Source organism: Labeo rohita, chromosome 9, assembly GCF_022985175.1.
Source record: "Labeo rohita strain BAU-BD-2019 chromosome 9, IGBB_LRoh.1.0, whole genome shotgun sequence".
Classification (NCBI taxonomy): domain Eukaryota; kingdom Metazoa; phylum Chordata; class Actinopteri; order Cypriniformes; family Cyprinidae; genus Labeo; species Labeo rohita.
The window spans coordinates 2,192,173-2,203,703 of record NC_066877.1 but is presented as its reverse complement, the minus strand read 5'-3'; the positions used below and the strand labels follow the sequence as shown (position 1 = coordinate 2,203,703).

The following is an 11,531-nucleotide window of genomic DNA, read 5'->3' as shown; positions in this document are numbered from 1 at the left end:
GCAGCTTCATGTCTTCATTTCATCTTTACCCCCTTCAGTAGCAGCAGCAGGCGCTTCTAGACGCACTGCAGAGGGCGATGAAGGTTTGTGTGTCTGTCCCAAGTGTTGACAGCCCCTCCTCCCCCGATGAAAAAAAAAAACATCATCATTCACTTAACCTCCCACATTTTGTCTGATGTCGTTTGCGTGGACAGCTGATTGATGTTTTGCTCTATGGTTCTCTAAAGTGGCTGGATGAGTGCGCAAAGTAACAGTGGAAGTTTGGAGGGGGCGCCATCTTAGCTCCAGCAGCAGCAGCGGCGGCTCCCGAGCGCGTCCCCGGCGCCGTACTCACACACATACACACACAGTGCGCCGCTCGCACCAGCCAAAGAAGGTAAAGTATGCTTGTTTAATTCTTATAAGTTTGTAGTTTTGGATAGTCGAAGCGCTTTGGTGAAAGGTTCCGCCAGTCGAGTTAAAATCAGGTTAAAATTACTCGACCGACTTGGGTTACGAGTTACAGTATGAGGTTAGCAGGTTGCGGTCGGGTTAGCTTTTTTAGCTGGACAGCATTCTAGCTAATCTGCTAGCTCGGTATTGGCTGACAAGCGTGTTAGCCTCTTAGCATGCTAACGTGTTGGCTAGTTAGCCACCTAGCTTGTGCCGTCAAAACGAATTGTGTGTGGCTAGCGTGCTAGCATTTTAGCTGGTTAGCATGGAAACCTCATTCAGTTGAGACTAGCGTTTTAGCATCTTAGCTTTTGGCTAATTAGCATCATAAGCTCATACTGTACTACAGTGCAACTGCTCAGTATGAGCTCCAGCAAGTCCGAATAAGAAATAAAGAAAACGTCCATTTGTAATTTGTTGTTTTAAAACACGCATGTGGTATTTGGCGATTTGATATCGCGTTTAAAGATTAGGTTGGGAACTGGCGATTTGGGTGAAAGATTTGAGGTTATAGTGAGCAGGAGTCAGACTTGGAGACTCTGGTTCATGATGGCAAACAGTGTCGCTCATGGAGCAAAATGGATTTGTTTTGTTTTCCATCGCTCGTTTTGTTCACTTTTCTTGTTAATCCACTTGTTAGTAGTTGTTGGACGTTAGATTTTATCGCAGTGCATGTTTGCATGCACATATGTGTCCTAAAGCACGCTGAAACCTTCAAACACACATAGTCACACCGAAGTGTTATTCTAACAGTTTGGGCTTGGTCTTGGTGTAATGGGTGTAAATTTGGCATTGTGCCTGTGTTAAGGTGTCGTCCACTTCCACACATATGGCATTTAGGATATTATTGGAGTTGTTGGCCAGTTGTCAACTTGTGTCAGTGCACACAACTGACCTTTCATCCTGTCACCGAGCATTACATCCTAATACTAATGTGTTTGTCTGTCAACATGCCTAAAAAGGAGATCATTTTGCTCTAGTCTTTCCATGCTGTTGTTACTGCATGTGTTGTTTTCATTGCAAAGAGACTAAAGATAAGTGATATCCCCCCAGGGTGATGTTTAGGTGAGAACCTCTACAGAGCTGTTTAACTGCAAGAAAAGAGATTGCAAACTAGCTCTGAGGTCTAGCACGAACACAAAGAGTTGTTTATTGAATTTTTAAAGTTTAGAGGTTATATTTATTTTTATTGATTTATTTAATTTATTATGGATGCATATAATAATACATGGAAAATAAAAATATGTTTGTATATACAAAAGTTATGGCATAAAACGCAAAGTAGCTGCTTGATTGACAGCATAAGTATGTGTCAGAAACAGGTGGACAGTGTGCCTGTGAGGAGCAGAGAGCTAAAATGACATCCCTGCATTGTAAGGGTTCACCCGGGTGCATGTGCAGGGGCCTGAGAGCAGGAGACCCGTGCAGAATGTCAAGGAAATGATGCCTCTTCACTAGAGAGTGTATAAAGGACAAAGAGCAAGAGGGAGCATTGAGTATTAACTACCCTAGTCCTTGAGTTGTGTTGTCTTCTTTATTTTCATACTGCGATGTGGAAATGTAATTTATCAAGCTTAGGTGATGCTATTAAGCTGCATCTGTTTACTGTAGCTGTATCTCCCAGATGTGTTGTTTTTGAAGTATAAACGGATTATTTAGCACTCTTGAAACACATCCTAGTCCTAGGCTGCTCAAAATAGCCTCACCTTCTCTCGTCGGCCTCCATTAGGAACTCTAATGATAAAGCTCCCCTGCAGTCCTGTCTATGTCCTGGCCTGATAACACCACTGATCTTTGCACTGCCATTTTGTGTCAGTGGGAATGTGCTGGGCATCCATGTTGGCTCTTGGTCCTCCAGAGAGAGAGGGATAAGCCTGGTTAAAAGACTGCAGCCAGACACTATGCTGCCAGAGAGAGTTTCATACAGCAGTGTCTGCTACAGGGAGCTGCTCGCTTCTTTTATACTGTTGTTTCAGTCCTGTTCACAGCATGATGTTACACAACATGTTTTATACAGTAACACATAATTCACAGCTGAAATGCCGATCTGACAGTGGGGTAGATATCTGATAGTAAAAGTCACATTTATCTATGTAAACGTGTTTATTTAAAAGTTGTTTCAAAGCAGTTTTACAGTAATGAACAGGAAAGACCGCACTAGTGTTGCAAAATTCTGATGTTAGGAATCAATAAATTCAGTTAGAATTCTAAAAGAACTTAAAGGAGAACTCCACTTCCAGAACAACAACTCAAAAATAATTTATTCACCCCCTTGTCATCCAAGATGTTCATGTCTTCAGTCGTGAATAAATTATGTTTTTTGAGGAAAGCATTTCAGGTTTTTTCTCCATATATAATGGACTTCATTGGTGCCCTGATTTTGAGCTTCCAAAAAGTTTAAATGCAGCTTCAAATAGGGCTGCAACGATTAATCGCACAATGTCGTGAGGCGCGTTTAGTCAATGAAGCCGGTACTTTGATTAGTAGTAAAGCTCCATCACGTGCGTTCAGCTGAAGCGGCAAGTAATACATTGACTAGACGCGCCTCACGACATCGTGCGATTATCGTTGCAGCCCTAGCTTCAAAGGGCTCTAAACGATCACAGCCGAGGAAGAAGGGTCTTATCTAGCGAAACAATCTGTCATTTTTTTTCTGGAAAATAAAAATTTGTATGCTTTTTAAGCACAAAAGCTTGTGTAACACAGGCTCTGGCATGCGCATTCACATACTATTGGATCATGTCAAAAGGTCATGCGGAACAAAGACTAAGAAAGTGCACGTAAGTCAAACACTGTTTACAAACAAAAAGGTACAACGATGTCGGATTCTGAAGTTGTAGGAAAATAACGTGGAGTTTTTCGCCATACTCTACCTTTTTGAGCCGGAGTACACAGACAGTGAACTTGTTCGAAGGTGTGATTCGTAGTAGTGATGAGAAGTTCAGATCATTTTACAGGCTCTGACCTTTGAGTCTCGTTCAGCAAAATTAACGAATCAGCATCACTTGACAGCACCATAAGATGAACGAACGACTCGAAAAACCCGAAGACTCAAAACAGCTAAACTAATTCCAGTACAGAACCTAATAGGATGTTGAATGTGGAATGAACGAATCGTTCAAAAATGACCCATGGGCGCGCATCCCTGAGCCTGTGCTACACAAGCTTTTGTGCTTGAAAAGTATACAAATTTTTATTTTCGAAAACAATGATTGATCGTTTTGCTAGATAAGACCCTTTTGTCTCTGCTGGGATCGTTTAGAGCCCTTTGAAGCTGCATTTAAACTGCATTTTGGAAGTTCAAATTCGGGGCACCAGTGAAGTCCATTATATGCGGAAAAATCCTGAAATGCTGTCCTCAAAAACCATAATTTCTTTACGACTGAAGACAGAAAGACATGAACATATTGGATGACAAGGGGGTGAGTAAATTATTTGTAAATTGTTGTTCTGGAAGTGGAGTTCTCCTTTAACTTAAGCAACTCTATGGAAGACTATAGTTTCATTATTCATTACAATTCAGTTCATCTGTGTTCTTATTCAATAGTTTCCAGGACAGTTAAATCAGTAGACCAGTAATGTTAGTAAAATGACCAGTAAAATACTTTTAGGGGCAAGACCTTGTGGTAAACCTCTCCAGACTTTCCAAGCAGTCAATTAAATGTCACTTAAAAAGGACATTTGTGTTGATCCTAGTTATGTTCTTCGTGTGAACGTTGACTCATGTTGACATTTTGTTGATAAAAATAATAGTAAAATTATTATTTATTATTAAATATTATTATTATTATTATTATTATTATTATTAAAGCTATTATTTAGCTGGTTTATGAGGCAAAACTTCTTATCATTCTCATTTTATTTCTAAAGCATAATTAAGCTTAATTAAATATTTAATAATATAACAATGCTATTATTTAAAAAATGACTAAATATTACATTATCCAGCACATCTGTTTTATTCCAACTAAAATGGATTTATTTGTGTCTTCATTTTAAGCAGTGTATTGATTATTTAACATTACAAACCTGATAAACTACTACTTTGTGAAATGTTGCACAACTTTTCTTTGAAACATTCGCATCCTTTGGAATTTTACATCAAGTACAGTTACTACAGTAACATTCTGACACTTTTAAAATATGACTAATCTGTCCAAATTCATCTGAGGCCACTAATTGTTTAAAAGAAATATGACAGTCAGTGTTAGGATTGAGATATTCTTTGTCTTTTCTTTGCGACATGGTGCTAGAGTGTCACAAAGAAGTTTTCACTCTGTCTAAGTGACACTGATTAAATAATCTCTTGTATTTATGAAGTCAGCGATACTAACACTGTCTGCGTCTGCTCTCATTTAATTTAGTGTCTGAGTGGGTGGGAGTCTCTCCAGAATGGTTATCATTTACACAGTTGCAATAAATGTTTTATTGTGGCTGTTTAAACATAAACTCTATGAACAAGCATCATAAAACACATTTGTACTGTGGGCGACATTAGTCCTTTGAGACATTACTTTAGCTGTATGTAAAGTTCTGCTTGATGGTCTTAGCCTCAGGGAGCACAGTCAAGGACCGTTCATGGAATATCTGATGCATGTTCCACACAAAAATGACAAGAGCTTCCTCAAAATCTCAAACTCCAATCTGATTGGTTGGCTTTATGCAATGCCACAATGCACAGTCAGTGTTTCTGGGGAAAAAGTATTTGATTTGACACATTATGAGCTTCATGGATTTCAATCATGGAAAGATATTCAACATATTTTTATTTGGCTTTTTGTATATTTGGTTGATATTTGTTTACTAGTAGCAAATAAATGCAGAGGACCTTATTCATCAAACACAAGCAGGATTAATTTTTCTGTGAGTTGTTTTTAAAGCCGTTAAATTTTGAAAGTGTTGGTTGAAACAAGGATGACATGCATGATAGGGCATCATTATAAATATACTGTTTCAAATATTGAGGTTTATTGCTAAGTCCAACTAAATTCATTTAATTTTCTTAACAAAACTGGCGTCTGTCCATTGAGAATAATGCAGGCGGAAATTCCTTTACGCTACTAATCGGAGCTGGAAGCGATGAAACGCGGACTGTGATAAAGGTCTATTTGCGTATAAATAATGACAGAACTTTCGTTCTTGTTCTCTTAAAGAACAATTTTGAATTCTACATGGCCATATCTGTGAAGGCAACTGTTTTGATGCCATTTTCTTTTCGTCCTTCAGACCTACCTGCATATAATGCCTAATCCAGTGGTGTTTATAAGTGCAGTGCTGCTTTGTGCATCTATAAACTTTTTATGTAATAAAATGTTTTCGTAGTTTGTGTTGTCCCTTATCAGTGCAAAATTATCACAAATTAAAAAGGATTCATGCCAATATTGTCCAAAACCCCACTTTTTTAGGGCGTTTCCAAACTTTTGGAGGGCAGTGTGTACAAATATATTTGTATTTGCATTTTGAATGTAATTTGGCAAAAAAAAAAAATGCATTAAATGGGTTTAGTTTTCTAGTTTTTCTAGTTTATTAATGTATGCAATTTCAGCAATAAAAATTTACATTTTCTAAAAAGGAAACAAATTAGTTGTTTATTTTAAGAAACCTATCTTCTTTTCTCTTGTATATTTAGTATTACTTTAAAATGACTTCTTATCTGATTACTCGATTAATCGGTAGAATAATCGGTAGAATACTTGATTACTAAAATAATCGGTAGCTTCAGCCCTAGTCCAATTAATCAACTGTGATCAACTCCTCACCTTTCTCTAGGGATAAAAGGAGGAAATGTGAGGTTTAACAATTTAACAATTAATTTCTAATCAGTTTATTTATTTGTTGGTCAAAACATGTATTATATGAACTGTAAAGTTGTTTAGATCACCCTTTTTATGGACATTTTACAGGTTTTTCATTGGTCCAGAGTTTGCAGGTGTGAATGTTGTGTTCTCAGTCCCATCGTGTGACGTGACATTTCTCAGGTTTCTCTACGTATCTTGTCTGAGCGTCATGGCTTTCTGTGTCACTGCAGAGCAGATCTGCATTAGTAGTTATAGCGGCACTAGTACGTGTGATTTTGTGTTACGATGTGTTGCAGTGTTAAACAGCCATCACTAGTGTTACACCATATACTGTTCTTGTCATTTACACAGTAAATTAATCTTTATGTGTTTAACTTTTCGTTTGTGTCAGTCTGACACTAGCTGTAATCCTGTATTCATTTCTCTCTTGAATTTCTGTCTCCAAATATCCCCTGATGTAATCCTGTATGTCTCAGGGGTGTTGTGTTTTCTCTCCTTATTATATTTGTGTTCTGTCTTTGTTCTTTCCAGAGAAGGAGAGAAAAACCAAATGTGTGTGTATGTGTGGTCACCCACCGGTGAAGGAGTGTGGCATCAGATTCTCTCATGTCTGTATGTGGTTTGGTCCAGCAGTATTATTCTATATGAGAATCATTGATCAGTGTGAATACATGTTAGTTTCAGCAGTGCCATCAGTCAGCCACCTCATGCTTAATTTGACACTGCACTCTCAGAATTATCCGTTTTTTTTTGTTTTTTTTTGGTTGTTGTTGTTTTTTTCTTAGAGCAATTCTGTCATATGATTCAAATTACTGGAAGTGAATTCTATAGTGTTGAGTATATAGTATCGTGTTTAGAGCCGCTCTGGTGCTGTGCAAGAAAGACTCTAGGGTTTTGATGAGTCCCAGTTGAGGGAGCGAAATGCTGTTTATTTTTCTAGTTTGTTGATGTGGGGACACATGAATATGTTATCTGAGATTGGTAATGTAAAACAGAGTGATATGATGTTATTACAAGGTCATCTTGCAGCGTTTGACCACTAATATCAGTGCTGTCACTAGTGGTTTTTGGTTAATTACTGGACAAGTAATTACTACTGGTCAGTGTTATAAGACACAATTTCAAATGAATAGATATACTGTCTAAAATGAAGACAGTCAGATTGAGAAACTTTTATTGATCATTAGAGTTAAAGAGGTCAAAAGGTAGAAAATCATTAGAGTCAAAAGGTACCGGGTTCGGTACTTTCGGTACTGAAACTTTAAAAACGTCCATTTCCCGCTCACATTTTAGCACTGTTGAGCCGATTTTTAAACATGGCTGATTGGCCATAGTGTTTACGCACTCAACAGACATGACTGTGATTGGCTACAATGATAAGCGCTTCACGCTCCTCACCGAGCGCTCACACATAAGCACAACGGGAGCATTTGAAAACCACACGTGTAAGTGGATCCCTAATACATCTGCATATAGACAGATCCACTGACAGATGCGGCTTTCAAACGCTCCCGTTGTGCTTATATGTGAGCGCTCAGTGAGGAGCGTAATGCGCTTATCATTGTAGCCAATCACAGTCATGTCTGTTGAGCGCATGAACACTATGGCCAGTCAGCCATGCTTAAAAATGGGCTCAAATGTGAGCGGGAAATAGACGTTTTTAAAATTTCAGTACCGAAGGTACTGAACCCTTTACCTTTTGAAAACCCTATTGATCATGTTAAAGGGGTCATCGGATGCTAAGTTCACTTTTACATGTTGTTTGAACATTAATGTGTGTTGGCAGTGTATGTACAAATCTCCCCTATAATGATAAAAATCCATGCAGTGGTTTTTAATTAATCTGTAAAAATAATATTCCCTTTTTCAAATCGAGCCATTCTCAGATGCCTGTCAGTGTGCCGTCACACAGACAGAGGCAACTCCCACGATAGTTGATTGACATGAGTGTTTTACCTCAGATCAGCTGTAACAGTCCACCCTCTTTGTTGTAAGTTAGACAAGAATATCTCCGATTGAGCGATTGAGGTGTTGTGTTGCTGGATGTAATAATGAACATAGTGGTCATCATTTACTCCCGACATCTGAGCCGCTGAAGATGCAGTGGATTACGTTTGTTTGTGAAGGGAATGCGCCTCCTGATCTACATATATCCGTCTATGTTCGCGCAAATCATTCGTGATCCAGCTTCACTTACAGCAGAAGTGAGTATAAGGGTTTTTTTTTTTTTTATGAATCTTTGCGATCGCCTTTCCTAATAATGTGCTAGTTAGCAAGTTGAGTGGCTAAACGCAGCTAATGTAAACAGGCTCGTGTCTCCACAGAGAGAAGAGAGGGGCGGGGCGAGCAGAGCTCGTTTGCATTTAAAGCAACCTCGACCAGAATGAGATGATTTTTGCAGAGCTGATTTTGGCAAGGTAAAAAGGGTGTTGTTTTACACAACCATTGAGAATTTTTAACCAAAGTATATTATAGACTTTTCATTAAGACCTTAAAGAATCATATCAACTTGTGGAAAATGGGTATCTGATGATCCCTTTAAAAGTTAATGTGATTGTCTACTAGGGGTGGGAGTCTTTCCGTCTTTCATGATTTGATTCATATCAATTCTTGGGGTCATAATTTGATTTAAAATCAATTCACAATTTTTATTTTTATTTTTTATTTTTTGTGCACACTGGACATCAAATGTACCAGTATTTTAATACAAAAACATACCAGTCTATAGGATGGGTGGTCCTGACTTAAGAAATCAGTGTTTCCTATTAACTATAAACTTCCTAATGAATCCCATTAGGGATGTGTCTGAATCAGAGTATGTGAGCGGAGTGGAGCGGCAACAATTTCCCCTCCGTGCTCCAACCATTTAATAATCACTCCGCTCCGGATTCACCATTTCCCACTCCCTGCTTCACTCCTCGCTCAGCTGATCAGGAACACCGCTCCACCTTCGGCTAAAGTATTTCAGTATGTTTTGAAATATCACATAACATGTATTACAATAAAGTAAAACAAAATAAAATACTTGGGGAGAAGTTTTGTGGCTTATTGGACCGCTAGTGTGCAAACAATTTTCCTACCACATTCCTATCAAGCTTGTTACATGGTTGTCAGCTTAAAAAAAAAAAAAAAGTATCATCTGTTTTTTTCAGTGCAAATTTTGTTTGTAATAGATAAAAAAAAAAAAAAAAAAAATAGTTCATTTTTGTCATACAGATGAAGCAGATTAGATTTGATTGAATCCAATATTGAGATAGCAGCTGCGTGTGTAAATAAGTGTTGTACCTGTTTAAATCATGCTTTTATCCGAAAATATTCAGTATCTAGAAGGAGCAAAAATTCCTCAAACTATCCTCCTAAACCTCCCGCTCATGTATATTGCTGTTATTTATAATCTTCACATTTTTTCTGAGCTCATGATCCATCTATATCAAGCTAGCTGACTATGTTTAACACGTGAGTTCTTGCTAAATATGCAGTTATATTACGGGTAGTGGAGCGCTCTTGGAGCGAAAGAAAACTACAGCGCTCCGGCTTTTAAAAAATAAGTTTCTCGCTTCGTTCAAAATCACACCACTATGCTCCGCTTACATACTCTGGTCTGAATCTGACGATACGTTGTTCAGAAAAGAAATTACATGTACTACGAAACCTCTAAATACGAGATGGGAGGAAAACCTTTTCTCACAATTATATCATTGGGTAATTATACTGTATATAAATTGTGGTCATCAGGAAGCCATTATTAATATGTGGGGCTTTGAAACCTTTTGAGTGTGTGCTTGCGTTTTACTATCACTTTCAATATTTACGATCACACAGAGTGGCAGTAGGCCTAGTTACCAGATATTTTACAAGATTAGATGTTTGTCATTGGACTCTGCAAATCATTCGCCATCATGCTATCTGTCATCTCACTTTACTCTGTCTATGTGGTAAGTGAAATTATGTACTCTAATCTAATAGGCTACTGCTAGCAAGAGGCTAACTATGTCCCTTTAGTGGGTCCATAGAACATGTTTTTCGCTTTCCGTCCCTTTTCCAATGCGGATTCACTATTTGGGTACATTTCTACTTCCCATAACAACAAAAGATCAATGTTTTTTCATACACTTGCCCTCGCTGAAAACGGGGCAGGATGTATTTATTTTTCCTCCTCCATTGTTGTTGTCGTTTTCTGACAAAATCGTACTATTATTATTAGGGTTGGGTACCGAAACCCGGTGCCAATACGGCACCGGTACCCATGTGACCGGTATGTACCGGACCGAATCAGAACGCGAATTTCGGTGCCACTTAAATGCCTGAACTGTCGATTGAAATATTTGTCTTCTGGTGCTATGACACGGATGTAGAAGCATTGATTCATCAACATGCATGATCGCTAGTTAAATTTAAATACTGCATTCATGGGGTGTCGGAATGATCAGAACATTTTTTTACTGAATGAGAAAACTCGGGAAAGTCGGAAAGCTTTGATGATAGAAATCCAAGACATCTTTGTAGTTACTATCCATTTTCACTTTTCGAATTAAAAGCACAAATCGTCTGGAAATGCATCCGAGAAGCGCGTGAATGCTGCAACTATCGTTACACTTGCTCTGACTGCAGCAGGTGGTTTGCCGTTAGCTTAGCGAGCTACATTAAACGCGTCGAACTTAAAATGCCAAAAACTAAACATTCTAAAGTGTGGCTATATTTCACGAGAAATGATTCAGACACTGCGACGTGCAGCAAATGTTTTACAGCAGTTGCGTGTGAAGGGGAAAACGCGTCAAACCTCATGAAACATTTGATGGTATGTGGAATAAAGTTGAAAGCAGAGGGATGCGCCGTGTTTGACAGTTTGCAGACATCAGCTGGAGAGGTGTCGTATTTTGCCAGAATATGTGATGCGATCTAGGAAAACCCAACACATGGTGAAATTTTACCTTTTTTTAGGTTTTAACACCATATGAAAGCTGCGTTCAGGCCCCTTTCCAAAACTTTTATTTTTTACATAACCTACGTTATGGCTATCTTAGGTTGGCTGATAGCGATGATTTTCAGGAATGGGATTTTGAGAAAAACGGCTTTAAAGTGAGACGGCTTTCACTTTCACTTTACGGGTTTAACGAGAGCTGTCTGTCAAGTTAGGAGCGCTACTGCATCATTAGACAAACAGACTAACGTTTGTTTTCCGTTGATCACCCATTTTATGTTTAGTAAATAATGCAGCCTACTTTGTAGTAAAAGCGAGCGCAGCGCAACTGTTCGCGCACTGTGATAAAACAGACTGTCATCGGACTCCTCTTTAGTAAC

General features: G+C 38.4%; 1 protein-coding gene across 2 annotated transcripts in view; it reads left to right on the top strand.

Moving 5' to 3' along the window:
• The first annotated feature begins 82 nt into the window (after positions 1-82).
• tlk1a (tousled-like kinase 1a) overlaps positions 83-11,531 on the top strand; it is a 39,456-nt gene continuing 28,007 nt past the window's right edge. For both annotated transcript variants that reach the window (XM_051118940.1, XM_051118939.1), the window contains exon 1: positions 83-376. The gene's annotated coding sequence lies outside the window, so the exon portion shown is untranslated. The remainder of the gene's footprint in view (positions 377-11,531) is intronic.